This window comes from Mustelus asterias, chromosome 2 (genome assembly GCF_964213995.1).
Source record: "Mustelus asterias chromosome 2, sMusAst1.hap1.1, whole genome shotgun sequence".
Taxonomy (NCBI): domain Eukaryota; kingdom Metazoa; phylum Chordata; class Chondrichthyes; order Carcharhiniformes; family Triakidae; genus Mustelus; species Mustelus asterias.
Window position 1 is genome coordinate 14799205 of NC_135802.1, and position 10782 is coordinate 14809986.

Here is a 10782-nt window from a genome sequence, read left to right on the forward strand (position 1 = left end):
GACTTTAACCTGGTGTTGTGAGACTTATTACTGTGCCTACCCCAGTCCAACACTGGCATCTCCACATCCTGATCAAAAATAGCCCGTGCTTTGGGTCCAACTGATAAGTGCATCGTCCGATGTCCCACAGACACAAGTATGAAAGTTCCAGGAACAGAATCAGGAAATGCTGGAAAATCTCAGCCGGTCTGACAGCATCTGTGGGGAGAGAATAGAGCCAAGGTTTCGCGTCTGGATGACCCTTCGTCAGAGCTGAGAACAATGAAAATCAGTGGAGATTTATACTGTGAGGGTGGGTGCTGGAATGGGACAAAGGGAATGTAAATGAGGATACAGAAGGCAGAGAAGGTGCTAAAAGTGTCCATTAAGCGATCAGAATGTGGGAATTTTAGAACAGAAGTACAGATGGTGAAGGGACTGCCTGGGGATTATGGCAGTTGCCCTGAAAGGGTGGGGTGGGGAACGGGGCAAGAAGGAGAGCTGGAGATTTTCCAGCACTTTCTGTTTTTGATTCAGATTCCAGCATCCGCAGTATTTTGCATCTTTCTAAGAAAGTTCCAGGTTTTGGTACAGATTTGCCAGGGGTTATATTACTGGACTGATAGTCCTCACAATGTGAGTTTATATCCCACAACAGGTATTTGACGTTTGAATTCAGTTTAAAGATATTTGGGATTAATTTATTTGGTATCAGTGTAAAAGAAAAAAATGACTGATACCTTCAGTGTGTTATTGAAAATAAATAAGCTGTTTACTGACATCCTTCAGAGAAAAAAACCTGCCGTCCTTTCCCAGTTTATGGACGGCACGGTGGCACAGTGGTTAGCACTGCTGCCTCTCAGTGCCAGGGACCTGGGTTCGATTCCCGGCTTGGGTCACTGTGTGGAGTTTGATGTGGCGATGCTGGGATTGGACTGGGGTAAACACAGTAAGAAGTCTCACAACACCAGGTTAAAGTCCAACAGGTTTATTTGGTAGCACGAGCTTTTGGAGCACTGCCCCTTCATCAGGTGAGTTATCAGTGCTCCGAAAGCTCGTGCTACCAAATAAACCTGTTGGACTTTAACCTGGTGTTGACTTCTTACTGTGTGGAGTTTGCACATTCTCCCCGTGTCTGTGTGGGTTTCCTCCGGGTGCTCTGGTTTCCTCCCACAGGCTGAAAGACGTACTGCTTAGGTGCATTGGCCATGTTAAATTCTCCCTTAGTGTACCTGAACAGGTGCCGGAGTGTGGTGACTGGGGGATTTTCACAGTAACTTCATTGCAGTGTTAATGTAAGCCTACTTGTGACACTAATAAATAAAGTTAAAACATATGTGACTCCAGTCAAGTCACTCATCTGTATCAGGGCAACTCGAAGTTGGCAAAAGGAAAGTCTAGCCAGCAGTGTCCACTTTGCAGTAATGTTTGTTTTAAAAAGGGTTCCATCCTTCAGTCACGCCAAATTTGCTGATCGCAACTGAGGATTTAGCTTGAACACCCTGAGCTAGGGAGTAAACATCGACTCGAGACTGCTTCACAACACTATCCACTGGTACGAACGGTGAAATATTCATGTCCAAAGTTCCCTCAAGGCCAGAAACAGGCTGCCTTCTGAAGCCCCCCTCAGGCCAAATAGCCTCCAGTTTCTGCTGAATAAGCTTATTCCTCTCTGACTCTATGACCCCTGAAGAATGACCCAAGCGACTCGGAGATTGGAGACATCAATTCATCTAAGATCTGAAGGAACGCGGGACAAGGCTGAGAGAGATTTGTTTAAACGGCCAATTGTTGGTGTACAGAACACACCACCAGAGACTGTTGGGAACAGAACTCTTGATAGTTTTCACAAGGGATGTGGATAAACATTTAAAAAATAAAAACTAAGATGGTATGGGGAAAGAAGATGTGGATAGTTTTTTCGGAGTAAGTACAGCTCTCTGGAGGCTACCTATCGCCAAAGCCAATACAAAGACGCACGAAAGCCAGTGTCTGGTTAAAGACGTTTATTAACCCACGATCGATGGGAGAATGAGCATTGGGCAGTCCAATGCCCTACTACAAGAGAAGACCTTGAGCATTCCAACACCACTCTGAAGTTACAATGAATGGGACAGACCAATTATACATTTCTCAAGTTTACATTTCCCACCTTCTGTTGGTTATGAACCAGTAATTTTTAATACAAATCTACCACTGTCATATACTTTAGCCAATTGCATTTTACCCTTTGACCTCATGGGATTTCATTGGTCCATAGAATCCGGTTGCTTCCTCGCTCTATTGCTTAGCAACCCCTGACGCTTGGCTATAAAGGTCAAAGATAATGTTCCCACCAATTCTTCCTTATGCGCATTTAGAAAGGAATAAACTCATTAACGATAGTCAGCATGGTTTTGTGAGAGGGAGGTCATGCCTCACTAACCTGGTGGAGTTTTTTGAAGAAGTGACTAGAATGGTTGACGAGGGAAGGGCCGTGGATGTCGTCTATATGGACTTTAGTAAAGCGTTTGACAAAGTCCCTCATGGTAGGCTGGTGAAAAAGGTTGGATCTCATGGGATAAAGGGGGAGGTGGCTAGATGGGTGGAGAACTGGCTTGGTCACAGAAGACAGAGGGTGGTAGTGGAAGGGTCTTTTTCCGGCTGGAGGCCTGTGACTAGTGGTGTTCCGCAGGGCTCTGTATTGGGACCTCTGCTGTTTGTGATTTATATAAACGATCTGGAAGAAGGTGTAACTGGGGTGATCAGTAAGTTTGCGGATGACACAAAATTGGCAGGACTTGCAGAGAGTGAGGAGCATTGTCAGAAGCTACAGAAGGATATAGCTAGGCTGGAAATTTGGGCAAAGAAATGGCAGATGGAGTTCAATCCTGATAAATGCGCAGTGATGCATTTTGGTAGAAATAATGTAGGGAGGAGCTATACGATAAATGGCAGTACCATAAAGGGTGTAGATACGCAGAGGGACCTGGGTGTGCAAGTCCACAGATCCTTGAAGGTGACGTCACAGGTGGAGAAGGTGGCGAAGAAGGCATATGGCATGCTTGCCTTTATAGGGCGGGGCATAGAGTATAAAAGTTGGGGTCTGATGTTGCAGGTGTATAGAACGTTGGTTCGGCCGCATTTGGAATACTGCGTCCAGTTCTGGTCGCCACACTACCAGAAGGACGTGGAGGCTTTGGAGAAAGTACAGAGGAGGTTTACCAGGATGTTGCATGGTATAGAGGGGCTTGGTTATGAGGAGAGATTGGGTAAACTGGGGTTGTTCTCCCTGGAAAGACGGAGGATGAGGGGAGACTTAATAGAGGTGTATAAAATTATGAAAGGCATAGATAGGGTGAACGGTGGGAAGCTTTTCCCCAGGTCGGTGGTGACGTTCACGAGGGGTCATAGGTTCAAGGTGAAGGGGGGGAGGTTTAACACAGATATCAGAAGGACATATTTTACACAGAGGGTGGTGGGGCCTGGAATGCGCTGCCAGGCAAGGTGGGGAGGCGGACACACTGGGAATGTTTAAGACTTATCTAGATAGCCATATGAACGGAGTGGGAATGGGGGGATACAAAAGAATGGTCTAGTTTGGACCAGGGAGCGGCACGGGCTTGGAGGGCCGAAGGGCCTGTTCCTGTGCTGTATTGTTCTTTGTTCTTTGTTCTTATGATAATGGCCGAGCCAGACAGAGGTACATTCTTACATCTGAAAATACCTACCTTATCTGGACAGTGTGAGCCCTTTTCATAAAGAAGATCTGCCTTATCTGGACAGTATAAACTACCCTCTCCATGAAGGGACTGAGAAGACCTTACTGCTAGTAACTGTTGTTGATAAGAACTTGTACATTCTGTAGTTTCATTGTCCTAAAGAGTGTGGTTCGTCTCAATATGCCTCTTATCCCATTAGGCTTTGCGGTAACCTGCTTTTGGTTAAAGTGTACAGATTTCTTTAACATACAGCTAAAATACATTTTTAAAGATCCAAAATACACGTTTTGGCACGGTGGCAGCACTGTTGCCTCACAGCACCAGGGACCCGGGGTCGATTTCTGGCTTGGGTCACTGTCTGTGCAGAGTCTGCACATTCTCCCCGTGTCTGTGTGGGTTTCCTCTCACAGTCCAAAAGACGTGCTGGTTAGGTGCTTTGGCCGTGCTAAATTCTCCCTCAGTGTACCCAAACAGGCGCCGGAGTGTGGCGATGGGGGATTTTCACATTAACTTCATTGCAGTGTTAATGTAAGCCTACTTGTGACTAATTAATAAATAAACTTAAATCAGAAATCATAGAAACCCTACAGTGCAGAAAGAAGCCATTGGGCCCATCGAGTCTGCACCGACCACAATCCCACCCCGGCCCTACCCCCATATCCCTACATATTTACCCACTAATCCCTCTAACCTACGCATCTCGGGACTTGAAGGGGCAATTTTTAAACATGGCCAATCAACCTAACCCGCACATCTTTGGACTGTGGGAGGAAACCGCAGCACCCGGAGGAAACTCCACACAGACAGTGACCCAAGCCGAGAATCAAACCCAGGTCCCTGGAGCTGTGAAGCAGCAGTGCTAACCACTGTGCTACCGTGCCGCTCCATTGAACAATACTTGTTCAAATCTCATATTTAGTTAAATCTCTCACTGTGTTTATATGTGTCTTCATGTTAGCTTGTAAGTCTGATCTCAGGTCATTTCACTTATTGTTAGTATTTTATTAGTGACTTCAATCCCTGATGATTTGAAATTTCTCTAACCTATTATGAATTTCCCCAACATATTCCTTAAGTGTCTAAGGGGTGAAGATATACGGCATCCATGTATTTTGGCCATCTTATGTCACCGTCGCACTTGGTATGAGAACCTGTCTAGTAGAAAATAGCAACAAATTAACATTCTTCTTGAACTATATAAAGAATGATGGATAGTTGTCCATGAGCTCAAGGTACAGTGCTGGTGTTCCTTGTTTGTGGTGTGACATTCCTGTCCTATTGAAGTTTCGAGACTACCCTGATGACATTACCAGCCCTGTGACTATTCACAGCCAGCTGAAGTCTTGTGTCTATCACTTCAAGCGTTCATGCTCTGGGAAGCCAACGCCACATTCTGCTGCCGCCCATGGCTCTGGTCAGACCTTGAGATTTTCTGACCTCAGCATTGTAGGCATTATCGAGGACGAGGGGGATTCCCCTCGGGCTGGCGTTAAAGCAGGTGCTTTTAAAGGTCAGAAGCAAACCCTCCAACTCATTGTTCATTTTTCAACCACATAGAAGATGAATCCTGACAACCCCATATCTATCCCTTGATCGAAAACCTCCTCTGCCGTTGGATATCAGGATTGGCTACTTTGCAGGAATCCTTTTTTAGGCCGACAAGATCATAAGACACAGGAGCAGAATTAGGCCACTCGGCCCATCGAGTCTGCTCTGCCATTCAATCATGGCTGATATTTTTCTCATCCTTATTCTCCTGCCTTTTCCCCATAACCCCTGATCCCCTTACCAATCATGAACCTATCTATCTCTGTCTTAAAGACACTCAATGACCTGGCCTCCACAGCCTTCTGCAGCAAAAAGTTCCACAGATTCACCACTCTCTGGCTGAAGAAATTTCTCCTCATCTCTGTTTTAAAGGATCGTCCCTTCAGCCTGAGGTTGTGCCCTCTGGTTCTAGTTTTTCCTACTAGTGGAAATATCGTCTCCACGTCCACTGTATCCAGGCCTCACAGTATCCAGTAAGTTTCAATAAGACCCCCCCTCATCCTTCTAAACTCCAACAAGGCCTCATTTCACTCAGTCCTTAACAATGAAAAAAATGAAAATAGGATGGCATGATGCCACAGTGGTTAGCACTGCTGCCTCACAGCTCCAGGGACCTGGGTTCAATTCCTGCCTCGGGTCACTGTCTGTGTGGAGTCTGCACGCTCTCCCCGTGTCTGTGTGGGTTTCCTCCGCATGCTCCGGTTTCCTCCCACTGTCTGAAAGAAGTGCGGGTTAGGGTGCATTGGCCGTGCTAAATTCTCCCTGACATTAAGGGGCAATTGAGCATCCGTATTTGTATTCTGGGTTTGATTTGGAAGATCAGCAGTGGAAGCAGCAGGTCTCAGATTCACTCCTGCTGATTAACAAACACAACCATGTCACTTGATCAGGAGCAGATAGATATCACAATAAAGACAGTCCTTGCGTCTCTAAATGCCTGTAGATCCTGTCTCTCAAAATACCTTCCAACAACTTACCCACCACAGATGTGAGGCTCACTGGCCTGTAGTTCCCAGGCTTTTCCCTGCAGCCCTTTTTAAACAAGGGCACAACATTTGCCACCCTCCAATCTTCAGGCACCTCACCCGTGACTATCGATGATTCAAATATCTCTGCCAGGGGACCCACAATTTCCTCCCTAACCTCCCACAATTTCCTGGGATACACTTCATCAGATCCTGGGGATTTATCGACCTTGATGCACTTTAAGACTTCCTGCACCTCCTTCTCTGTAATATGCACACTCCTCAAGACATCACTATGTATTTCCCCAAGTTCCCTAACATCCATGCCTTTCTCAACAGTAAATACTGATGAGAAATATTCATTTAGGATCTCACCCATCTTTTGTGGATCTGCACATAGATGACCTTGTTGATCCTTAAGAGGCCCTACTCTCTCACTAGTTACTCTTTTGCCCATTATGTATTTGTAGAAGCTCTTTGGATTCTCCTTTGCCTTATCATAGAAATCATAGAAATCATAGAAACCCTACAGTGCAGAAGGAGGCCATTCGGCCCATCGAGTCTGCACCGACCACAATCCCACCCAGGCCCTACCCCCACATATTTTACCTGCTAATCCCTCTAACCTACACATCCCAGGACTCTAAGGGGCAATTTTTTAACCTGGACAATCAACCTAACCCGCACATCTTTGGACTGTGGGAGGAAACCGGAGCACCCGGAGGAAACCCACGCAGACACGAGGAGAATGTGCAAACTCCACACATCATAGATATCTCCACAACTCCACACACATATCTGCCAAAACAATCTCGTGTCCCCTTTTTGCCCTCTTGACTTCTCTCTTAACTCTATTCCTACACCCCCTATACTCTTCAAGGGATTCACTTGATCCCAGCTGCCTATGCATGTCATGTGCCTCTTTCTTCTTTTTGACCAGGGCCTCAATATCCCGAGTCATCCAGGGTTCCTACTTCTGCCAACCTTGCCCTTCACTCTAAGAAAAATGTGGTTAGGAACAGTCAGCATGGCTTTGTGAGTGGAAAATCATGTCTCACAAATTTGATTGAGTTTTTTGAAGGGGTAACCAAGAAGTAGATGAGGGCAGTGCAGTTGATGTTGTCTACATGGACTTTAGCAAGGCCTTTGACAAGGTACCACATGGTAGGTTGTTGCATGAGGTTAAATCTCACGGGATCCAGGGTGAGGTATCTAAATGGATACAAAATTGGCTTCTTGACAGAAGCCAGAGGGTGGTTGTAGAGGGTTGTTTTTCAAACTGGAGGCCTGTGACCAGCGGTGTGCCTCAGGGATCAGTGCTGGTCCACTGTTATTTGTCATTTATGTTAATGATTTGGATGAGAATATAGGAGGTATGGTTAGTAAGTTTGCAGATGACACTAAGATTGGTGACATGGTGGACAGTGAAGAAAGTTATCTTCAATTGCAGCAGGATCTTGATCAATTGGGCCAGTGGGCTGACAAATGGCAGATGGAGTTTAATTCAGACAAATGCGAGGTGATGCATTTTGGTAGATTGAACCAGGGCAGGACTTACTCAGTTAATGGTAGGGCGTTGGGGAGAGTTACAGAGCAAAGAGATCTGGGGGTACATGTTCATAGCTCCTTGAAAGTGGAGTCACAGGTGGACAGAGTGGTGAAGAAGCCATTCGACATGCTTGGTTTCATCAGTCAGAACATTGAATACAGGAGTTGGAATGTCTTATTGAAGTTGTACAAGACATTGGTAAGGCCACACTTGGAATACTGTGTGCAATTCTGGTCACTCTATTATAGAAAGGATACTATTAAACTAGAAAGAATGCAGAAAAGATTTACTAGGATGCTACCGGGACTTGATGGATTGAGTTATAAGGAGAGGCTGGATAGACTGGGACTTTTTTCTCTGGAGCGTAGGAGGCTGAGGGGTGATCTTACAGAGGTCTATAAAATAATGAGGGGCACAGATCAGCGAGATAGTCAATATCTTTTCCCAAAGGTAGGGGAGTCTAAAACTAGAGGGCATAGGTTTAAGGTGAGAGGGGAGAGATACAAACGTGTCCAGAGGGGCAATTTTTTCGCACAGAGGATGGTGAGTGTCTGGAACAAGCTGCCAGAGGTAGTAGTAGAGGTGGGTGCAATTTTGTCTTTTAAAAAGCATTTAGATAGTTACATGGGTAAGATGGGTATAGAGGGATATGGGCCAAATGCGGGCAATTGGGATTAGCTTAGGGGTTTCAAAAAAGAAAGGGCGGCATGGACAAGTTGGGCCGAAGGGCCTGTTTCCATGCTGTAAACCTCTATGACTCTATGACAGCGGTATGGCCACAGGAATCTCCAATACTCCATCACAAGTGAATGCTGTGTTTCTTGCCCTGATCTCACTGACCTCAGTTATGATGTGGAGATGCTGGTGTTGGACTGGAGTGGGCACAGTAAGAAGTCTCACAACACCAGGTTAAAGTCCAACAGGTTTATTTGGTAGCACGAGCTTTCAGAGCACTGCCCCTTCATCAGGTGAGTGCAGGATTTGTTTCTCAAACAGGGCATACATAGGCACAGACTCAATTACAAGATAATGGTTGGAATGCGAGTCTTTACAGGTAATCAAGTCTTTACAGGTGCAGACAATGTGAGTGGAGAGAAGGTTAAGCACAGGTTAAAGAGATGTGTATTGTCTCCAGCCAGGACAGTTAGTGAGATTTTGCAAGCCCAGGCAAGTCGTGGGGGTTACAGATAGTGTGACATGAACCCAAGATCCCGGTTGAGGCCGTCCTCATGTGTTCACAATTGAGTTTGTGTCCATATATACCCTGTTTGAGAAACAAATCCTGCACTCACCTGATAAAGGAGCAGTGCTCCGAAAGCTCGTGCGACCAAATAAACCTGTTGGACTTTAACCTGGTGTTGTGAGACTTCTTACTGCCCTCAGTTAGGTGTGAAGTAAACGTTCCCTTGCTGCAGATGTAGTGGTACCACATATACAACTTGCATTCAGTGGATGGCACAGCAGTTAGCACTGCTGCCTCACAACACCAGGGACCTGGGTTCGATTCCCGGCTTAGGTCAGTGCCTGTGCGGAGTCTACGCGTTCTCCCCGGGACTGTGTGGGTTTCCTCCGGGTGCTCTGGCTTCCTCCCACAGTCCGAAAGACATGCTGGTTAGGTGCTAAATTGTCCCTCAGTGTACCTGAACAGGCGCCGGAGTGTGGCAACTAGGGGATTTTCACAGTAACTTCATTGCAGTGTTAATGTAAGTCGACTTGTGACACTAATAAATAAACTTTTTAAGGTGATGATTTCTTACAGCATAAAATTACAGATCTATGCATTTGAAAGGGTTAAATTGTTACAGCTTAAAGCGATTAATTTGAAATGAGAAGCTAGTAATTTGTTAAGTGCCCATCTCACCTGGAGTTGGACATTGGAGGAGGAATCAGACATCAGGAGCTGGACGGACATCCGGGGAAACCGAGGGGGAGTCAGATATCGGGGTAGGGGGAGTCATTCACCAGGGGTGAGTCGGACATCAGTGGGGTTTTAGAGACCAGGTAAGTTACTCCAAGCTACATTATCAAGTCAACCTAGACCTCAACATTTTTTGATTTTCGGCCTTAAGGTGAGCATAAGGTGTTTTCTCCGGGTATGATTCGATTGGCCCACTAGAAAGCTTTTATTAGAAGAATCTTATTTAACAACAGTTAAAATATAACAAAAAGAATTAGCTTCTCGGCCTTTTGGCTAAGATCAAGTGTAGTATGGATAGGATTTTTTTTTATACTTTTCCAATTCAATCAAATCAAATCCAATTCAGAGTCTCAACAAGTTGAGACATTTCAGATCCAGGCTGACAAGACAGGGCGAGCGACCAAATCACCCTGTCCTGGGCCCGATCTACATGAGCCAAGCTGATTGGAGAAGGGGGAGGTTCCTCCTCCAAGACTTGAGCTCATTTGCATCTGAGCCAAAAGGCCGAGATGCCGCTTTTAAAAATTGCTTCATATGAAACTTCAGTGTAACCTAATGACCTCAACCAAGTGCGGCCGACCATGGGCTGCTGACCATACTACACTTGATCTTAGCCAAAAGGCCGAGAATAGGATGCTGCACTTGGTTGAGGTCATTGGGTTACATTGAAGCTTCATATGTTTCATATGAAGCAATTTTTAAAAGCGGCATCTCGGCCTTTTGGCTAAGATGCAAATGAGCTCAAGTCTTGGAGGAGGAACCTCCCGCTTCTCCAATCAGCTTGGCTCATGTAGATCAGGCCCAGGACAGGGTGATTTGGTCGCTCGCCCTGTCTTGTCAGCCTGGATCGGAAATGTCTCAACTTGTTGAGACTTTGAATTGGATTTGATTTGATTGAATTGGAAAAGTATATTAAAAAAAACCAAAAAGAATTAGCATATCTTTTACCAATTGAAATACTCAAGCATGACAAGGTATAATTCTTAACAGCTAGCTACTTCTATGGTTCCAATGTAAGTAATATCCCCACAGACATAAATCCCTCTTCAGAATAAGTTAGCACAAAAAAAAATAGGCTTACCTGGATGCTAGATTTCCAGCCTTTTAATACCTCTGGACAGA

At 45.5% G+C, this 10782-nt stretch overlaps 1 pseudogene; it reads left to right on the plus strand.

Moving 5' to 3' along the window:
- Positions 1-9913: 9913 nt before the first annotated feature.
- On the plus strand, positions 9914-9987 carry LOC144481671 (U2 spliceosomal RNA; annotated as a pseudogene).
- Positions 9988-10782: the final 795 nt, after the last annotated feature.